Below are 19,379 nucleotides of genomic sequence, written 5' to 3'. Positions count from 1 at the left end.
TACGTCTTCACTTAAGTTAGACCAGCCCAGTGTTACTATGTAGTGCTGCACCTGTAGGTAAGGAAAGCGATCTATCTCCCTTAATTTAAATTCCTGACACAGGTCTGCAAAAGTGCGGGTTTTACCCTCTTCAGACACCAATTGATATACATACTTTATTCCAAGTGCCCGCCAGCGGCTAAATGCCACAGACGATGTGCCATCCGGAAAGTCCGGATTATGGAACAATGGCAGAAAAGGTGTCGCCCTCCAATCGAAATGGTGCCACCTGCAAAGCCATCGCCACGCTGCCCTCGCCGAGGCAACCAGGGGGTTCCTGACCAGATCTCTACTTAATCTCCCTCCGGGCGCATGCAATACCCAGCCCAGGTGTGCAGTAGGGGACATGGCCAGCTCTGTTGAAGTTGCTGAAAAGTCTTGGCTCTCCACCAGCCAATCTCGTATGTGCCTCATAGCACAGGCCACTGTTAATTGTCTTATATTAAGCAGACCCATCCCCCCCTGAGGTCTTGGCTTCTGAATCACATGTAGGGGGAGTCTAGGCTTTTTGTTATTCCAGAGAAATTTCTGTACTAGCCTGTTTAGAATCTTCTCCTCTTTTCGCCTCAGATATAGCGGCAACATCTGAAATTTGTAAAGCCATTTCGGGACTATTATCATGTTTATAAGGCCTATCCGACCCATGAGCGAGAGTGGGCATGAGCTCCAAAGCTGTAGTAGGCATCTCGTGGTGTCTATAAGGGGTTGCACATTCCTATCATACAGGGTCCCCAGGTCAATCGGGATAGTAACTCCCAGGTAGCTAAACTGTTGCTCTTCCCATTGCAATGGGAGGGAACCCTTCCATGTTGTTCTGATTGTGGCATCTAAGGGTATCGCTAATGATTTTGTTTTGTTGATTGTGTACCCGGACAACCTGCCGTATGCTCTGATAACCTCTAGGAGATTCTCTAAGGAGGTCTGGGGGTCGCCTAGTAGCAGCAGGACATCGTCAGCGTATGCAAGTGCCTTTTGCTCTTTCCCAAAAACCTGTATGCCTCTAATGTCCCGCCGCATTCGGATCTCAACCAAGAGGGGTTCTAGTACCAGTAAGAAGAGTAATGGGGAGAGGGGGCAGCCCTGTCGTGTGCCCTTGCCTATATCAAATTCTGGCGTCCGGACCCCGTTCACCCTAACTGCAGCTCTTGGCTGTGTGTACAATGTTGTTATCGCTTGCAAGGTCCATCCCTCTAAGCCTACGTCCTTTAATATTTCAAACAGGAAAGACCAATTCACCTGGTCAAATGCCCGCTCTGCATCTAGGCTCACAATCATTCGGGGGACTCCAAGTTCTATCCCGGATAACATAGCCATAATGAGTTTTCTTACATTTAAGACTGAGTGTCGGCCCCGGACAAACCCCGTTTGGTCCTCCCCAATGAGCAAAGGCATCAAGGGTGCTAAGCGGTCGGCCAGAATCCGAGACAGCAGTTTGGCCTCTACATTTATTAAAGAAATTGGCCTGTATGAGTTAGGTTGCAAAGGGTCTTTGCCTTTTTTTGGAATCAGGCTGATTGTCGCCAAGTTAGCATGCCTTGGGAATTGACCTGCGTCTACTATGGCATTGAGGTGTTCGGTTAGTGGCCCTACAATCTGTGTGCTCATCATTTTGTAGAACTCTCCAGACAGGCCGTCCGGCCCCGGAGCCGAGTGTAATTTTAAGGCACCTATGACCCTTTGCAGCTCTTTTGTCCCTACTGGGTTGTTAAAGGCAGCCAACCGGTCTGGAGGGATCTTCCCCAATCGCTTTGTATGTAAGTATCTCTGTATCTTCTCCCGAAATCCTACCTCCTCTGGGCCCTTTTCATATAAAGTAGCAAAATGTTTCCGAAATATAAGTGCAATCTCCTCTAAATTAGTCGTTACCCCACCTGTGGACTTTTGTATAGCTGAGATAAAGCATGATTTCCGGGCCCCCTTCACCAGTCTAGCCATCATTCCTCCCGCTCTATCTCCAAATTTGTGTAGTTTGTATTTCCTATACAGTAGGGATCTCATTGTCCTTTCGTGTATTAAGCTATTCAATGCTGCTCTGGTGGACACCAGTAACTCATGCTGCGACTGCGTAGGATGCCTAGTATAATTCCTTTTTACCTCTCTTAGTTTCTGCTCTAGGCCTATTATCCCCTGCGCGATCTGTCGGTTGCGTTTACTCACATAGGCAATTATCTCGCCTCTTAATACTGCCTTGGCGGCTGACCAAAACAATATGGGATCTTCACTATGGGCCTGATTGTGTCTTGTGTACTCCTCCCATTTCTTCTGTATGAAACTCACAAAGTCTTTAGAAGTGTAAAGGTAGGCTGGAAACCGCCATCCCGGCCTCTGCTGGAAAAGTGGCATGGACTCCAGGTCTGCCCAGGTAAGCGAATGGTCCGAGATTTCTTCTGGGCCGATTTGGGCGCTAATTACTCTGGGGAAGAGATCTTGTGATATGAATATGTAGTCTATTCTGGACTGCGTGCGGTGCGCTCTGGAGGTGTGTGTGTAGTCTCTTTCCTCCCCGTGCAACAATCTCCATGTGTCTACTAGACCCAATTCCTGGCAGAAAGCCGCCAACAATGCAGTGGCGGGCTCCCGCCTCATCCGGCCAGTGCCTGATCTATCTAACTCCTCATCCATCACTTGATTCATATCGCCTGCTAAGATCAAGGGGAGTTTTGCCTGAGTTTGACAGCGCGCTAACAGTTGGGCGTAAAAAGCATGTGCTGAAGCATTCGGGCCGTATATAGAGGCTACATGTAGTTCCTTCCCCTGTAGGTTTACTTTGATCCCCACCACTCGCCCCTCTCCATCTTTGAACAACATTTGTGCTTGGCACAGTAAGGCTTTATGAATTAGGATTGCCACCCCCCCTCTTCGCCCTGTTGCTGGGGAGCAGAATACCTCACCCACCCAGTGTCTCTTTAGTTTCTCATGCTCCTCCTGGGAGAGCCTAGTCTCCTGGAGGCATGCTATCCCCACATCGTGGCGTTTTAAGGCCGCCAGTATTTTAGTTCTCTTAATGGGGGAAGTAATGCCTCCAACGTTCCATGAGATTGTTCGAATTTTCCTAGGGGACGTACCAGCTCTCTAATTGTAATAACTTTAAATAATCTCTGTGTTCTTTCTCCCCAGGGCACCCAGCCTTGCCCCGAGAGAGTGTATCCCCCACTGCACACCGTAGCACCATTAATATAGCTTGATACCGGTAGTATAGGTAGTGTCTAGGCCCGTTATCATCTTGTACTGTTTCCTTATCCCTCCCCCTCTCTTCTCTCCTTCCTTCCCCTTCCCTCCCCCTCCCCCCTCCCGTTCTGTTCCCCTGTTCCTCACCCCTCCAACCCTCTAAACATCTGCCCATTTATTGTGGGTCTTAGGGGTTTCCTAGCCTCCCGGCCCCCGACTCTTATGTTCTAATTTTTACCAGTGTAACAACCCTGCTTAACAACTGACAATGTTTAACAGCACAGCTTTAACCAAATAGATTCATGTACTCAACAGTGCATTCAGTCATTACCCACAGCTGCCCTTTCTCTCTGATCCAGCTGTTGTACATACTTCTTCGCTTCCTCGGGTGATCCCAAAACTTTCCACTGTCCTTGTTCTTTGATTTTTAGAATCGCTGGGTATGTCAACATGAACTGAATATTCAGCTCATGTAAACGTTTACAGTGTGGAGAATACAACTTCTTCTTCTCTTGTAAGGCTGCAGAGTAGTCTTGAAATATGAGGATTTGATGCCCATCAAACTTGGTCTCGTTCCGTTTTTGTCTAAATCCTCTTAAAATCTCTTCCTTATGGATGTAGTTGTGAACTTTCAGAATCACAGTTCGCGGGCTGCGTCGGCCATCTTGTTGTCGGCCTATGCGGTGGGCCCTCTCCAGACATAGAGGCCCCGCATGGTCCGACAATGCAAACTCCTGTGACAGCCATTTCTCCAACACTGACGGCAGTACTGAGGCTCCCACAGATTCTGGTAAGCCTATTATTCTTAAATTTGCCCGAAGGAATCTATTTTCAAGTTCGTCCAGTTTTTCAGCAAGTGACCCAGTTTTGGTCTCAAGCGTTCTCACCTGCTGCAAGGCAGGGGGGAGGGCCTCCTCCATTGCTACCATCCGCTGCTCTACCTCTCCAGTCCTCCTCACTGTATCTGTTAAAAGCTCTTCCAGCGTCGTCAGCTGAGCAAAAACCTTATCAAATTTTACTTGAATCGGCTCGATTAAAGCTCCCACCGTGCTTGCAATTTGACGCAGCTGCTCTTCCGAGAATACCGCGTTGTCTGTTTGTGGCGGGCTCTCTTCCACTCCGCCGGTCGTCTTCGGTTTCTCTTTGTCTTTTTTACTGCTTTTTGGCGCCATTGTTATTGTTGGAGTGCTCAGGAATTTTTCCATGCGATGCGCTGTCACTATTCCTTCCAGGCAGTAATTTGTCTCTCCAATTTGCAGGGTTTTTGAAAGTTAGTTCGAGTCGGGGCCCAGGAGAACTCGGCACCACGTCTGCCTTGCTGTAAAGCATCACGTGACCCCCCTGGTTTCTACTTTATTCTCCATTAACTGTCTTGCCAGGGCATTTCTTCCTATGTCCATCATTCATCTTCCCTCTTAATCCCTACCCACCCTGTCCAGTATCTCCCCTCTGTCTCCTTGCCTCTATTCTCCTGCTATATTCTTACTCTTGCCTTGTTCATCATCTCTACTCTGTTTCTATATCTCTCTACTCCCTCCCCATTCGCAGTATTACCCTTCTTTGTCCCTATCCCTCCCATGTCCAGCTTCTCCCCTCAATCTTCCCTTTCCCCACCTCTACTTCTGGGGCTAGCATCTCTTAATCTCTCTTCCTTCTCTCCTGTCCCCCACCAACACCTCTGGAAGCCAGCATCTACGTTCCTTTTCTCTTGTCCTGCCTCCACAGAGGCCAGCGAGAAGATTGAGTTGGAGGCAAAAACACATAGTAAAACCTTTAGGTATATTAGAATCAAGATGCCGGCAAAAAGAATCAGTTGGACCGCTAGATGACAGAAGGGTAAAAGGAGCACTTAGGGAAGACAAGGTCATAGCAGAGAGATTAAATTAATTCTTTGCCTCAGTCTTCACCAAGGAAGATGTGGGAGAGATACCAATGCCAGAAATGGTATTCAATGCTCACGAGTCAGAGAAACTAAATCAAATCTCTGTAAACCTAGAAGATGTAATGGGGCAATTTGAGAAACTAATAGCAAATCACCTGGACCGGATGGTATATATCCCAGAGTACTGATAGAATTGAAAAAATGAATGTGCAGAACTATTGTTAGTAATATGTAATTTATCTTTAAAATCAAGATTGGCACCAGAAGATTGGAGGTTGGCCAATGTAACACCAATTTTTAAAAAGAGTTCCAGAGGTGATCTGGGAAATTATGGACCAGTGAGCCTGACATCGGTGCTAGGCAAAATGGTAGAGACTATTATAAAGAACAAAATTACAGAACATATACATAAGAATGGATTAATGTGATAAAGCCAACATGGATTTACTGAATGAAAATCTTACCTCAACAATCTACTACATTTCTTTGAAGGGGTGAACAAACGTGAATAAAGGCGAGCCGGTTGATATTGTGTATCTGGATTTTCAAAAGGCATTTGACAAAGTACCTCATGAAAGACTTCAGAGGAAATTAGAGAGTCATGGGATAGAAGGTAATATCCTATTGTGGATTAAAAAATGGTTAAAAGATAGAAAATGGAGAGTAGAGTTAAATGGTCAGTATTCTCAATGCAGAAAGGTAGATAGTGGGGTTCCGCAGGGGTCTGTGCTGACATTGCTGCTTTTTAACATATTTATAAATGATCTAGAGATGGGAATAACTAGTGAGGTAATTAAATTTGCTGATAATATAATGTTATTCAAAGTTGTTAAATCACAAGAGGATTGTGAAAAATTGCAAGAGGACCTGACGAGACTGGGCATCCAAATGGCAGATGATGTTTAATGTGAGCAAGTGCAAAGTGATACATGTGGGAAAGAGGAACCCAAACTATAGCTACATGATGCCTGGTTCCACATTAGGAGACACCGAGCAGGAAAAGGATCTAGGTGTCATCATTGGGGGCGATCAAGGAAGACGAAGACGTAGCGGAGAGACTGAATGAATTCTTTGCTTCGGTCTTCACCGAGGAAGATTTGGGTGGGATACCGGTGTCGGAAATGGTATTTCAAGCGGACGAGTCGGAGAAACTTACTGACTTCACGGTAAACCTGGAGGACGTAATGGGGCAGTTCAGCAAACTGAAGAGTAGCAAATCTCCTGGACCGGATGGTATTCATCCTAGAGTACTGATAGAACTGAAAAATGAGCTTGCGGAGCTACTGCTAGTGATATGCAACTTATCCTTAAAATCGAGCGTGGTACCGGAAGATTGGAGGGTGGCCAATGTAACGCCAATTTTTTTAAAAAGGCTCCAGGGGAGATCTGGGAAATTATAGACCGGTGAGTCTGACGTCAGTGCCGGGGAAAATGGTAGAGGCTATTATTAAAAACAAAATTACAGAGCACATCCGAGGACATGGATTACTGAGACCGAGTCAGCACGGCTTTTGTGTGGGGAAATCTTGCCTGACCAATTTACTTCAATTCTTTGAAGGAGTACACAAACATGTGAACAAAGGGGAACCGGTTGATATTGTGTATCTGGATTTTCAAAAGGTGTTTGACAAGGTACCTCATGAAAGGCTACAGAGGAAATAGGAGGGTCATGGGATAGGAGGAAATGTCCTATTGTGGATTAAAAACTGGTTGAAGGATAGGAAACAGAGAGTGGGGTTAAATGGTCAGTATTCACAATGGAGAAGGGTAGTTAGTGGGGTTCCTCAGGGGTCTGTGCTAGGACCGCTGCTTTTTAATATATTTATAAATGATTTAGAGATGGGAGTAACTAGCGAGGTAATTAAATTTGCTGATGACACAAAGTTATTCAAAGTTGTTAAATCGCGACAGGATTGTGAAAAATTACAAGAGGACCTTACGAAACTGGGAGACTGGGCTGCTAAATGGCAGATGACGTTTAATGTGAGCAAGTGCAAGGTGATGCATGTGGGGAAACCCCCCCCCCCCCCCCCCGAATTATAGCTACATCATGCAAGGTTCCATGTTAGGAGTTACGGGCCAAGAAAGGGATCTGGGTGTCGACGTCGATAATACGCTGAAACCTTCTGCTCAGTGTGCTGCTGCGACTAGGAAAGCGAATAGAATGTAGGGTATTATTAGGAAAGGTATGGAAAACAGGTGTGAGGATGTTATAATGCCGTTGTATCGCTCCATGGTGCGACCGCACCTTGAGTATTGTGTTCAATTCTGGTCGCCGCATCTCAAGAAAGATATAGTACAATTGGAAAAGGTGCAGCGAAGGGCGACTAAAATGATAGCGGGGATGGGACGACTTCCCTATGAAGAAAGATTAAGGAGGCTAGGGCTATTCAGCTTGGAGAAGAGACGGCTGAGGGGAGACATGATAGAGGTATATAAAATAATGAGTGGAGTGGAACAGGTGGATGTGAAGCGTCTGTTCACGCTTTCCAAAAATACTAGGACTAGGGGGCATGCGATGAAACTACAGTGTAGTAAATTTAAAACAAAATCGGAGAAACATTTTCTTCACCCAACGTATAATTAAACTCTGGAATTTGTTGCCGGAGAAAGTGGTGAAGGCAGTTAGCTTAGCAGAGTTTAAAAAGGGGTTGGACGGTTTCCTAAAGGACAAATCCATAAACCGCTACTAAATGGACTGGGGAAAAAATCCATAATTCTAGGAATAACATGTATAGAATGTTTGTACGTTTGGGAAGCTTGCCAGGTGCCCTTGGCCTGGATTGGCCGCTGTCGTGGACAGGATGCTGGGCTCGATGGACCCTTGGTCTTTTCCCAGTGTGGCATTACTTATGTACTTATTGATGATGCTTTGAAACCCTCTAATCAGTGTTGCAGCGGTGGCTAAGAAAGCAAATAGAATGTTAAGAATGTTAGGTATTATTAGGAAAGAAATGGAAAGCAAAAATTAGAATGTTATAATGTCTTTTAATCTCTCCATGGTGCGACCGCACCTCAAATACTGTGTGCAATTCTGGTCACCGCATCTCAAAAAAGATATAGTGGAAAGAGAAAATGTACAGAGAAGGGTGACAAAAATAATAAAGGGGATGGGAAGAGTTCCCTAGGAGGAAAGGCTAAAGCGGCTATTCCTCTTTCAGCTTGGAGAATAGACGGCTGAGGGGAGATATGCTAGAGGTCTATAAAATAATGAGTGGCATGGAATGGGTAGATGTGAATCACTTGTTTGCTCTTTCCAAAAATACTAGGACTAGGGGGAACGCAATGAAGCTATTAAGTAGTAAATTTAAAACAAATTAGAGAAAATATTTCTTCACTCAACGTTTAATTAAATTCTGGAATTTGTTACCAGAGAATGTGGTAAAAGTGGTTTGCTTAGCAGGGTTTAAAAAAAGGTTGGGATAACTTCCTAAAAGAAAAGTCCATATGCCATTATTAAGATGGACTTGGGGAAAATCCACCTTTTATTTCTAGGATAAGCAGCATAAAATCTATTTTACTGTTTTGGGATCTTGTAACCTGGATTGGCTACTGTTGCAAATGGGATACTGGGCTTGATGGACCTTTCGTCTGTCCTAAGATGGCAACACTTATTTATTTAAAAACAAAAAGACGTTATACTGTACAATCCAAAAGTTCTTAGCAGTTTACAAAATATACATACATAAAATCAAAATACAATTCTTCACACCGCCATAACATTACTGGACACATGTTCCTTTCCTCCTGCCAACCAATCCCATCCCAGTATTTCTTTTCCCTCCCCCTGTCCCTCCATCCTGTCCCTCCTGCCTTCCATCTCCAGGGGCCACCATCTCTTTTTTCCTTCCTGCTCCCCCCATCACCCAAGGGGCCAGCATCTCTCCTCTCTTTTCCCTTCCTCCAGTTGTCCCTACCAAGGGTCCAGGAATTGTCTTTTCTCTTCCCTCCTTCCTCCCCCCCCCCCCCCCCCCCCCCGCTGCCTGTAGATCCAGCATCTTTCCCTGGTTTTCTTTCCCCACAATCCCAGCACTTCTTCTTCTTCCCGCTGCCCACGCTCCCCCCTCTCAAGGGTCCAGCAAGCATCCTTCTCGCCATCTCACCCTCCTGCACCACCCACCCACCGGTGGATCCGAGGTACTGCCTCCTACCTCGGACATCTCTTCCTCCCCCTGCTTCTACTCACCTTCTGCAGACCTGGCACCGCTCACTCCCTCAACCCCCTAGCACACCGTGAGCCTTGCCTTCCTTCCAAGCAAAACTGAAGAAATTTCTTCTAGCTGGAAATGGCCTCCTTCCCTCTGCCAAAGGCAGCCAGCCAGCAACAGGACGTTGCCTCAGAGAAGGTGGGCCAGCCACTGCAATATGTAGGAGGCCTGCACCAGCCAGAGCGCCTTCAACGCTGCCGACCAGACTGGCAAAGCTCCTGGTGAGCTGGGGGGGGGGGGGGGTAGTGTTGGACAGCGAGAAATAACAGGCCACCTGACAGGGAGAGTAAAAGCAGAGAGATGTGCCAACTACAGGGGTGAGGAGCAGAGCAAATGCATGTGACAAACACATTTATGAATGTGAGCTGGGGAAAGGTCTTAAATGCATGTGTCTTGGCATGTCTGGTATTACGATGAGATCTCCTAATTTCCTAAATGCTTAAAATTGTTTACATAATTTCAGACATTTGGGGAGAAATTACCAAGCTGCATTAGGGCATTAAGTCACATTATTTGCTTCTCAACATGACTTAGAGGGCTCTAACGCAGCTTGTCTAGCCCTAATGTACTGATATTTAGGTCACTGTGGATTACATAGTAATGAGATGCAAAACATGCAACTACATGTGACTTGCAGCATACCCTGGGTATACACTGCAATTCGCATTATGGCCATAAAATGATAAAATAACCACAGCTTTTACCAGCCATAGACGCAAACATGGCAGGGATGTGTGTAACTTACTGTACTCTGGGACCAATGCAGAAAACTACCACAGGCCTAACTATGTGACTACAGGGGTTGTACATGCTGAGCAATGCAGAGAGGGATTGAGGTGTTAACCTGCGCAGAATACATGGCTGCACATTGCATTAAAATGAATGCTAATGAGGCCATTGAGTACTCCACAACAATGCAGATAAACAGGAATTTTTGACTGGCAGTTACTATGAAGAAGTTTTTCACCAGGTGTTGTGTACAAAGGATGTGGAGAGGATTTCGTAACAGTTTTTGAGATTTAACTGCTGGTTTTTGTCTTCTTTTGCAACCTGAAGGAAGCCCCTGCAAGGTTCAAAGGTAGACAAGAGATTACAGAAATGCTTGTGTCTGAACAAAACCAAATGGTGAAAGCATAAATCAGTCCCTGCTCTTCTGCGTCTAAATGTGAGCCTCACAAAAACTGCAAGGCTCATATTTAGACACAGAAGAACAGGCACCGATGTATGCTGGCATTTTTGTTTTCTTTTGGACATGCGAACAAGAACCTGCACTTACCGCAAAACCTTTCTGCAACATGTGTCCAGCAAGGCCCCTCCCCCCCATTAGCCGCACGTTTTCCACAAATCAAATTAGAATACATTTAACTTTCTGCATGGCATAGTATTATGCTCATGGTGTCATGGAACCCAGGATGGTGAACCCTTGGGCTGCAGCAGACAAGTCCTCTGGGGAAGCACAGAGCAGAGGCGAACCAGGCACTGAATACACACAGGATACCAGACATGGCAAATAGACAGCACACTCGTCAAGCAACAAGCACCACCAGAAAAGGAAGAAGACCACTCAGGCGGGCCTCACAGCCGATCCGGAACCCACTCGTACAGAGTCCAAGCGTACGGGCCTCACGGTCGATCCGGAACCGAATCATACCAGAAGGAAGGGAAAAGAAACAGAACGGAATCTCTTGAGCAAGTACTACTCAAGCAGTGCACACACACTGCACTAAACAGAGCCACAAACAAGGGGTCAAAAGACCCTACACACAGGCGCAAAGAAACTGAAGGGGAAAAGACAACCCCACTTAGACTCACATGGTAGAAACCACAAGTAAAAGATAAGAAAGCCACAAAGGAAGGCAGCACAGGACTGGGCTTAGAACCCTAGCTATAAATGAATAGTCCCAACCAAGTCAAACAGACATCACACAGAGACGTAGCACAGGGCTGGGCTAGTAGTCCCAGCTAAACAGAAGAACCACCCACTAAAGTACAAACAAAACCAAACAGAGAGGATGCACAGGACTGTGCTAGTAGACACAGCTAAACGAATAAGCAATCCATTCAAACACAACCAGAGACCTCACAGACAGAACTCAAACAAAAAGCACACAGGAAAAAAAATCAAGACAAGGCCACACAGAGGAACACTCATGGCTATGCCATACAGAACTCAAGGATAAGGGAAGCCACTCATAGGAATACACAAGGCTGGCCACGCAGCACTCAAGGGTTAAGGGGAGCCAATTATAGGAATACACTCTAGGCTGTACCATACAGCACTCAGGGAAATGGGAAGCCACTCATAGGAATACACTCTAGTCTAGGCTGTATCATACAGCACTCAGGGAAAAGGGAAGCCACTCATAGGAATACACTAGGCTGTGCCACAGAGTACTCCATGGAAAAGGGAAGCCAACTATAGGAATACACTCTAGGCTGTACCATACAGCACTCAGGGAAAAGGGAAGTCACTCATAGGAACACTCTAGGCTGCACCATACAGCACTTAAGCGTAAAGGGAAGCCACTCACAAGGATACACAAGGCTGTGCCACAGAATCAAATAACATACATCAGAGACAAAGGGAAAAGTAAGCAAACAGGGAAGCTGCCTTTACATACACAGATCAGATAAGGAGGAATGCTCACCAGAATCAGGAGACAGACACAGCAGACAAAGAGTTAAAGCATCCTAAAGGAAGGGCTGCTTCTAAAACAGTTGAAGCAGGCATACACTGCAGTCAAAGGTTTAAGACAAAGGGATAAACAAATAATGTTCCTACCAGAACTCAGCTAGGAACGGAAAAGCAGGCAGAGAGAGTATACCCAGCTGCATGGGAGCAGTTAATCAAGGACAGCTGATAAGCTGTGGAAGCAAAGTAGTCAAGAAAAGCAGCTGGGCTTGGCAACAACTGGCTCTCTGAACAGTGAAAAGTAACAAGGGAACCCACACAAGGAAACAAAACAGGACTTTGCTTGGAAGCAAAGTTAACAGGCTAATAATCCATACTGGTTTAAAGCAGAACAACCTACACAGAGAAACAAGAGGGCTTTAAGCAGAACAACCCACACACACACACATAGGGCACAGGGCTCAGGGCTTGCCCAGAGACACAAACAAGAAGACCAGTTCCCTCAGAATCAAACAACAGTATACAAGAGAAAGGAAAATAGACCTGTTGCAAAGGCAACGCAGGAACAAGGTTGCCAGATTAAAAAAAAATTCCCACATAAAACCGTCAAAAAACCCGCCCAAAAACCACACACCTCACCCCCGCCGTCATCAACCCCGCCCCCGTTGTCATCACCCCCCACCCCTTCTGTCATCACCCCCGCCGTCATCAGCCCCACCCAATATGTCAGCAAACCCCGCCTCTGATGCCATTAGCCCCACCCCCGCCGGCTGAAAAAACGCCCAAAAATTCACACAGAAAAAATGAAACGAGTCCAAAAAACCGCAACCTGCAGCGGGCAAAAATTTCCCGCAGCGGGTTGCAGAAAACCGCCCATCTGGCAACCGTGCGCAGGAAAGCTCCCTGGGTCCTGATAAAGGAGTAGGCTGATGATGTCACAAGTAGGAAATGAAGCAGAAGCAGGGAGACCAAAGTGAGGCTTGGCTTCAGGGACACCAAAGCGAGGCTTGGCTAACAGGAAGAACAATAGGAAAAGGCAGACTGGAGAGGTCAAAGAGATAAATACAGAGGAAAAGTTACGTCTGAACGTAAGGGCACGGTCACACCGTGACACACGGAAGAAGCCAGGCACTCATACATCCGCACACAGCTTTACCACAAACCTTTCTGCATTGGCCTCTTAGTCAGTACATGCATTAGTGGAAGCTATGCCTTATGCTCTGTTAATGCTTATGCACCCCTTGTATTACATACTATGAGGCGTATTTTCAAAGCCACTTAGACTTACAAAGTTACGTGGAGAGTTATTTTCGATATGACGTCTAAGTCCAACTTTGGACATTTTGCTAAAAACGTCAAAATTTAAGTGGGGAATATAACCAATTTCAAACAGAAAAACATCTATTTTTTTAAATGGCTATTTGTTAGATGTTTTTTGTGCTTGCCCATTTATATTTTTGGTACATTTTTGAAAAAAAAAAAGTCCAAGTGCAAAACGTACCAACAAGCCATTGTGATGTAGAAGGAGCCAGCATTCTTAGTAGGTTGGCCACACAGACATCCCCGGGAGAGCAATAGGGCACCCTAGGGGGCACTGCAGTGGACTTCAAATAAATACTTTCAGGTACACATCTCACCACTGCTCCCTTGTCTACTGAGCCCCCAAAAACCCACTACCCAAAACTGGTAACATAGTAGATGACGACAGAGAAAGGACCTGTACGATCCATCCAGTCTGCCCTACAAGATAAAGTCATATGTGCTACTTTATAGTATACTGACCTGCTTTGTATCTGCCTTTTTCAGGGCATAGACCAAAGAAGTCTGCCCAGCACCAGCCCCGCATCCCAAACACTAGCCCCGCCTCCCAACCACTGGTGCTGCCACCCAATCTCTGCTAAGCTTCTGAGGACCCTTCCTTCCTGAACAGGATTCCTTTATGTTATCCCATGCATTTTGAATTCGTTACCATTTTCATCTCCCACACATCCCGTGGGAGGGACCGGATTAAAATGTGAGCTTGACATTGTGGGAACGTTGCAGGATGGCGAGTCTGTTCAGACGTCTCCGATTCAGGATGATCCACGAGAGGGAGATGCTTCTCTTGTTTAACACTCAGAGAGAACACAGACGTACAATCGGAAGGCTCTTCCTTATACACTACTACAATAGCCCTTATGGGTGAAGGGGGCACCATGTGGGTACAGTGGGTTCTGGTGAGTTTTGGAGGGCTCACAGTTTCCATAAGTGTAACAGGTAGGGGGGGGGGGGGGAGATATGGGCCTGGATCCACCTGTCTGCAGTGCAGTGCAGTGCACTGCACCTACCACTAGACTACTTCAGGGACATGTACGCTGCTCTAATGGACCTGGCATCTGAGGCTGACAAGTAATATTTTTAATCACATTTTTTGGGGGGTGTTATTTCTCAGGGCTTAAAGGGAGGTCAGCCCTGATTCCCTCCAGTGGTCATCTGGTCTTTTAGGGCACTATTTTATGGCTTATTCAGGTCTAGACCAAACATCCAACTTATAGCCCTGGATGTTTTAAATTTGTCCACTATGGCAGGAAAACGTCTTAGTGTGAGGAACGCCCAGAACCCACTCTTAACACGCCTGACACATCCCCTTGTGATTTGAATGCACTTCTGAGGACCTCATAGAAAATGTCTAAAAACTGGTTCGAAAATACCAATTGGGCCTTTTTGAGAAAAACGTTCCAAATGCAGATTTTATGCCTCTTTTTGGGTGTTTTTCTCTTTTGAAAATGAGCCCCATAGTGACCTATGGACTTGTAAGTCTGTACTTTGAAAATCAGCCCCATGTCACTCAGTGGCATAGCTAGGTGGGGCGCCAGGTGTGCGGCAGCTCCCCAAATGGAGTTCTGCCGGTGCCTAATTTTTTTCGTTGTGCATGGAAAATGTGCTCCAGCGCCAGCAGAAGTCCGCTCTTGCTCCCCCCTGCGCCGTCAACCTGGATGAACCTGGCTACGCTTCTGATGTCATTTACATGTGCCATTACAGAATAGGGTTTAGGTGCCTTGCTGGCATTTTCATAGGTAATGTAGTTACGCAATAAGTGCTAGTATTCTATACATTTACACATGCAACCGGGTATATAAATACATAAATCTAAATTATATAATTGTCCTTCTATTGCCTAATAACAGGAGAAACACATTCTTAGCTCTGACTTTCATTCTTTTTTTCTCTATGTGAAAATAAGGACGTTAAACAAAAAACTGAGCCGGGAGTCATAAGGAAACCCCAAGGACACCAATCTGAAAACTCATGTTGCATAAGGAATTCGAGAACCAGACGGACCTGCTTATTTAATGTAGTATATTGTTCACTTGCTACTAAAGATACTCTCAATAAATCATTTTTTTTAGCAAGCCTAGAATATAGCAAACTAAGAAGTCTAATACCCAAAAGCAATTATTGTACAGTGTTTTTATTTTTTTTTTATAGCAGCTGCATTCTGCTATAGCAAAGTATTTCTATATCCAACAAGTGTTTTGGCTGCTAATCTGTTTACTAAAACCAGACGATCACATTTACGTGATCATGATAAACAACTTCTCATCTCCTCCAGTAAATGATCCGTTTTCTAGCTCAGTTGCTTATTTCACTTACCCAGAATAACCAAAGGAATGGCGAGGGATGGTTGTCGATTCCACTGCATGATTTACAGCGCTATATCCAAAGATGTTAAGGTCAACTTGTTTATTTTCAACCACCACTATCGTATTTTAAAAAGCCATACGAACGAAAATAAAAGCTGAATTATCAGCAACCTTTTGTGAATCTAATGAAAAGAAACTGCTATCAACCCGCATAAAGGTTCTCCCTACCAAGTCTCAGGCTCCCCTGTACGCTTCAGAGAGACAAGGGGTCAGGTCAATTTACAGCAGCAGAGAACAACGTATGTTGTTTTTCCACTCCTAGTGGGCTTCTTGTACCCAGTTGACACGCTCTTATTCCCCTTATTGATATACAGGCTTCCTTTTATCTTTGTATGAGTAAATCTGTCCATGCAGTATCTCAGATTATCTGGTAAAATCTGCTGCAGTTTACAGAGATACAAGAAGCAGACACTTTAAGGCTCAGGAGAAGAGGAGAGACAACAACAGTAGAAGCAAGTGTTTGCAGTTTATTAGAGTTTTCTCCGGTTGCCTTGGGCTGTTTAGAGCTTCTCATAATCTCAGTGGGTGGATCTAAATTTAGAAAACCTGAGGTCTTAAAAATAGCTTTCACCATGTGCTGTCAAAAGCATCACTGATTGTTAAATATTTTATCACCTGTTATGCTTTTTTTTTCTTTGTTGTTGTTGTAAAAAAACCCCCAACTAATTAAAAAACAAAACGGCATTGCTGTATTTTAATTATGAATTTCAAAAGGTTTCACAAAGAGTGTACATGAAAGCAGTATGGAGATATGCGTTTGGGAACTAAAATCCTAATTCTCTATAAAAGTGGATTATAAAATGCCCTTTTTATATTTTTACTAACAGATTCATTCTTAACGTATACAAAACCAAGCAGCTCCATTTTACAAACATACAACAGTACGGATACCATATTCCATACTAGTATAAAAGGCCCGTTTCCGAAACAAATGAAACGGGCGCTAGCCAGGTTTTCTTCGTAGTGTGTATGTTTGAGAGAGAGTGTGTGTGTGACAGTGACTGTGTGAGAGAGAGTGACTGTGCGATTGTGTGTCAGAGAGATTGAGACTGACTGGGTGCTTGTGTATCTGTGAGTGTGTGTGTTTCAGAATGACTGTGTGCGAGTGCGTATGTTGGACACAGTGAGTGTGACAGAGACAGTGTTCACACAGATACAGTGTATGTGACAGAGAGAGAGTGTGGTTCCCCCTCCCGTCTCACTACTCCCCTCCTACTCTTCCCTTCCCCTTTGTCCTCCCTCCCCCTCTCCCCCCTTCCACCCCTGAGTTCCAGAAACCCCTCCCACTTCTTTCCATCTGAGTTTGTGGACCCCCTGCCACCTCTTCCCATCCGTCCTCTCCCCTTGCACACAGTTTTGGCTATGTGGCCGTTTGGAAGGCTGCGGTTTTTTTTTTTTTTTGGGGGGGGGGGGGTGTGTTTGAAGTGGAAGGCAACTTGATTGAGGTGCCAGAGACATTGGGACAGTGGTTAGTTTTGTCTTGGAGGGCGTTTGTTAGGTAGGGTGCCTTGTTTCAGTTTGTGAATGAAGGGGTTCTGGGGTGGGGAAGTGTGTGTGTGTGAGTGAGATGCTGTGTGTGCATGGCTCAGTGCGTGTCTGTCTGTGTGATTGTTAGAGATTTTTGTTTTGCATTTGTCAGTTTTGGCTATGTGGCTGTGTGTGGAAGGTCTGCGTTTTGTTGTTGTGGGGGGTGGGGGTGTTTGAAGTGTTAGGCAACTTGTTTGATGTGCCGGAGACGTTGGGTCAGTGGGCATTTTTTTTCTGATAGGGCGTTTTTTTTTAAGGAGGCTACACATACCGGGAGCTGACGCATGGGTCTCAAAATTGTAATCTCCTTCCAGCGATGTTCGTCGTCTCGTTGCTGTTCTGAATCGTGACCGGTTGTGCTGCTCTTTCTGCTCCTTTGTTCCTATGCTGTTTTTCGTGGATTGGTCCGTTTCGCGCTGTGTTTTGTCGTCACGGGACGTCGCGTAGCAACAGTCGGCGATCCCTTAATGGTCAGCTGCTGGTAGTCCTTCCCTCTTTCGTGTAGTTCGTTCTCATTGGTCCGCGATGCGTCTTATGTCACGTGCTACGCCCTTGACGTCATCATGTTTGACGCGATGGGCGGGGCAAACACGCATGGGCAAACTTCGATCTACACCACCATGGATTTAGAACGTTGAGACTTTGGGAGGCTTCATTAGAACGTTGGAGGTGTGTTTTATATAGAGAGATGGGTCTTCACTGACTTTGTAGCTTGTTAGAGTTACTGTACTACCCCTGATTCTAACCTGTAAGCATAGTATGAGATCAAGCAATGAAGGCCATAAAAGAAAAACATAAATATGCCTGAAGGAGTACAATAAATACTGATATTAAAAGGATGGAAGAATTTAAAAATGATTAATTTACTTCTATGTAAGTGGAGGAGTGGCCTAGTAGTTAGAACACTGGTCTTGCAATCCAGAGGTGGCCAGTTCAAATCCCGCTGTTGCTCCTTGTGATCTTGGGCAAGTCACTTAACCCTCCATTGCCTCTGGTACAAACTTAGATTGTGAGCCCTCCTGGGACAGAGAAATATCCAGTGTACCTGAATGTAACTCACCTTGAGCTACTACTGAAAAAGGTGTGAGCAAAATCTAAATAAATCACATATTATTATTATATTGTTTATTTAATGTAGTAAATTGTTTTATGTACATCACTTTTTGCTTAATAAGAAAACAATGATTCACAAATTTAATCAAATAAACTGAAAAAAGTGAATACTCACGATATATCACAAAAAAAGGAATAATCCACTTATGCTTTTTTTTTTTTAATAAGATCTCGAATTTGCAGTGCTGCATTCAGGGATGCACCCCATGTCCTTCATAAAGAACTGTAATATCCTTGAAATAACTAATCTTTTTCATAGTGAAGATCATATATATAATACTAATAAAACATGCCCGTTTCAGGCGCTAGCACGGTTTCCTGTCGAACCTCCCCCCCTCCTACTCAACCCTTTTGGAGTTCTGATGGCACTGCCCGCCACTGTTGCGGACCTCGCACGCCACCTTCAATCTGCTGCGTCGTTTGTTGTGAAGCCCACTGACGCCATTGCTCCGCCCTCGTTCATTACGTTTGACGCGAGGGTGGGGCCCCAACACAGTGTTTTCGGTGCTTCACCACCACGAAGGCTTCGAACCGGAAGGAAGTGCCTGGAGGACCTGACAGTGACGTCAGTGTCCTCAGAACATTGAGGTGAGTTTTATCTATATAGGATAACTCTCTTTATTGATGCAGTTTTCAGAATTTCTAGAAAAACAAGTTAGGGGAAGTATTAAGAATAATATTAAAATGTGATATTCCTTTACTTTTCCTTGAAATACATTTGTTCACCTACCTCAGCATAAGGATGGATTTAGGGCACCATCTAGTGCCCACTTTCAATATATGTCAATAATTTTTATTTTTAACATATATAAAAGTAGTGTGGTTGCTATGTTAGTCCTCTTAGATGTATGGAAATAAGGTTACCAAACAAAATAAACATGTCTTCAGTAGCTTTGGGAGTTGACACTCCATTTTTTTAGGTCTGATTGAGCAGAAGATGATGTTGAAATGCATGTTTATGATTCTGTTACTGTCCAGGTCAGTACCCAGTGAACTGTCCAGTGTTACTGACCAGTATGACCTCACAGTCAGTTAAAACTCCTCCTCCTCCCTGACTATAAAACTTTACCACTAGACTCTCAGGCCCAGATGCATCAACCATACGTAAAAAAATTACAAACGTTAAA

General features: G+C 45.0%; 1 protein-coding gene across 1 annotated transcript in view; it reads right to left on the bottom strand.

Moving 5' to 3' along the window:
* Positions 1-16,100, bottom strand: part of RAMP1 (receptor activity modifying protein 1) — a 387,176-nt gene extending 371,076 nt beyond the window's left edge. Inside the window, 1 exon segment of the mRNA XM_030209593.1 lies at positions 15,563-16,100. The gene's annotated coding sequence lies outside the window, so the exon portion shown is untranslated.
* Between the last annotated feature and the right edge of the window lie 3,279 nt (positions 16,101-19,379).

This window comes from Microcaecilia unicolor, chromosome 7, assembly GCF_901765095.1.
Source record: "Microcaecilia unicolor chromosome 7, aMicUni1.1, whole genome shotgun sequence".
NCBI lineage: Eukaryota > Metazoa > Chordata > Amphibia > Gymnophiona > Siphonopidae > Microcaecilia > Microcaecilia unicolor.
The sequence above is the reverse complement of the archived record's forward strand: the minus strand, read 5'-3'. Positions and strand labels throughout refer to the sequence as shown.